Source organism: Osmia lignaria, unplaced genomic scaffold (assembly GCF_051020975.1).
Source record: "Osmia lignaria lignaria isolate PbOS001 unplaced genomic scaffold, iyOsmLign1 scaffold0059, whole genome shotgun sequence".
In the NCBI taxonomy this organism is placed as follows: domain Eukaryota; kingdom Metazoa; phylum Arthropoda; class Insecta; order Hymenoptera; family Megachilidae; genus Osmia; species Osmia lignaria.
Genome location: NW_027478200.1, coordinates 40001 through 42500, shown reverse-complemented (window position 1 = coordinate 42500; position 2500 = coordinate 40001). Strand labels below are relative to the sequence as shown.

Sequence of the window (2500 nt, the reverse complement as noted above, 5' to 3'; positions counted from 1 at the left end):
GCGAGTGCCAGCTATCCTGAGGGAAACTTCGGAGGGAACCAGCTACTAGATGGTTCGATTAGTCTTTCGCCCCTATACCCAGTTCCGACGATCGATTTGCACGTCAGAATCGCTACGGACCTCCATCAGGGTTTCCCCTGACTTCGTCCTGACCAGGCATAGTTCACCATCTTTCGGGTCCCAACGTGTACGCTCTAGGTGCGCCTCTTCTCGCAATGAGAACGAGACGCCCCGGGAGTGCGAGGCCTAATCGTAACGAGGCCCATCCTCCCTAGGTCGACGCAGAGGACGACATTCACTTTCATTTCGCCTTTAGGTTTATTTATATCCCAATGACTTGCGCACATGTTAGACTCCTTGGTCCGTGTTTCAAGACGGGTCCTGAGAGTACCCAAAGCAATAGCGTCGCCGACCGGTAATTCAAAGCTTGGCCAGTCCAAGGACTCCTCCTGCTAACAGCTGGCCAGACCCGGGGACGGCGCATAGTCCGTACATCCGGGTAATTATAACTGAACCTAGCTTGCGGCGGTCCTGACGCACACACATTCGAAAATGGATTGGTTGCGGCCTGATACCGTCTGAGTACCGTCGCGCAGTCGGCCAGGCAACCGAGGGTCTGTCACGAACACCGTTAAGGTGACGGACAGGCTCCGCCTCGGACCGTAGACCGACACGCAACGGGTCGCGACGTTCTACTAGGGGAGAAGTGCACGACTACCTCGCCGGAACATTCGCCGAAGGTGGTGTGCCCTCGCTAATGGAACCCGAAGGTCCATCCGGGGCATCGCGCACCAACGGGAGCCAGCGTTGTTGACGATGAATCTCCCCATTCGATCTTTTGGGTTTCTCAGGTTTACCCCTGAACGGTTTCACGTACTCTTGAACTCTCTCTTCAAAGTTCTTTTCAACTTTCCCTCACGGTACTTGTTCGCTATCGGTCTCGTGGTCGTATTTAGCCTTAGATGGAGTTTACCACCCACTTAGGGCTGCACTCTCAAGCAACCCGACTCTAAGGAGAGATCCTCCCGAAACGCGTACCGGTCACTACGGGCCTGGCACCCTCTATGGGTAAATGGCCCCATTCAAGATGGACTTGGACGCAATTCGATGTCTCGGGATAAACGGATCCTCCTGAACACTACATTTCCCAGCGGCGGTACCGCGGGATTCAGTGCTGGGCTCATTCCTGTTCGCTCGCCGCTACTAAGGAAATCCTAGTTAGTTTCTTTTCCTCCGCTTAATAATATGCTTAAATTCAGCGGGTAATCTCGCCTACTCTGAGGTCGTCAATTTCTTTGGTTTCATCGAAAGGTGAATAATGATGCTCGATGCAAAAAAAAAAAAAATAAACGAAAAGAAGCAAAAAAGCAAACACGTAGAGAAACTGTGCGTGAATCAACCTTTCGCATATTCAATTTTTCCTCCTCTCTCGTTTCAAAATGTTTGTATTTATCGTTCGATGAAACGAGCACAAGAGGGAAAAAAAAGTTGAGACACGACGTTCCCATAATTTTCGTGTTATTTCCTTTTTGCTTCAAACATTTTGCGGACTGCAGCTTCGTCGTATTGCTTTTATCAATTTTTAACAATTTCAAAGCGAAGACAACTCGCAAGACGATCCATTTCGTCTCGGTTCAATTTTAACGTCCGTCCGTATTATTTTTTGTTCCACAAGAGATTTCGAATAGGTTTCTTTATTTATCATCCCTTCTTTTCGAGCGCCACGGAAGCAAGAGGAAAAGCAAGAGCGAGAGAACATTTCGCGTATACTTCATTTAACAATTTTAACCAACACGCGATGTACTCCACACACCTCTTAGATTTAACAACTGCTTTTCTCTTCTTCTCCCCTTAGCGCAAGGGTAAACCCCATTTGTCTCTTCTTTGGAACGCAACAAAACTTTCGAGGACTGGACGACCGAGCGATGGTCGCGCGGTCTTCGCTTATCTTTAACAAACGAAGTAGTCCGTATGTATTCTAAATGTTGAAGCCTCCTAGAGCTTTAAGCCATGCGAGACATTGAAATGCTGTTTTAACGGGAGCATGCATAATTGCTGCAAACATACTTTTATCACAAGTTCTAGCCACGCCACGGAGGCTTCGAAGTTCCTTCACCATTCGCTTTCCTCTCTTTTGTTACACAGTTTCAGACTACGATCAGGGGTACCGAAACGCTGTATTGATTGTAAACAACCATTTTTATCTTGGAGCGGAGCGTTCCTTTACTCGTTAGATTTGTCTTGTCGCGTGTGTATTCGCTTTTTCGACGCTTTTTAACCATTTAACTTGTTTAGCGAAGCTAAACGCACAGACAGACAAAAAAAAAGGAACAGCATCGCGCGTCAAACAGCGACGACCCATCTGAAGCGATCTTTCATTTATACACCGTTTGTAAACAGAGAGATGTATAAAGCGCGGGGAATCATTCGAAACCCTGGGGCTATTCGAGCTTGCATTTCAGCAAATTATCATCTCAAACATTTCACTCGTTTGCTTTTT

The 2500-nt window shown here is 47.6% G+C and overlaps 1 pseudogene; it reads right to left on the bottom strand.

Moving 5' to 3' along the window:
- LOC143307551 (large subunit ribosomal RNA) overlaps positions 1-1286 on the bottom strand; it is a 4530-nt pseudogene extending 3244 nt beyond the window's left edge.
- Between the last annotated feature and the right edge of the window lie 1214 nt (positions 1287-2500).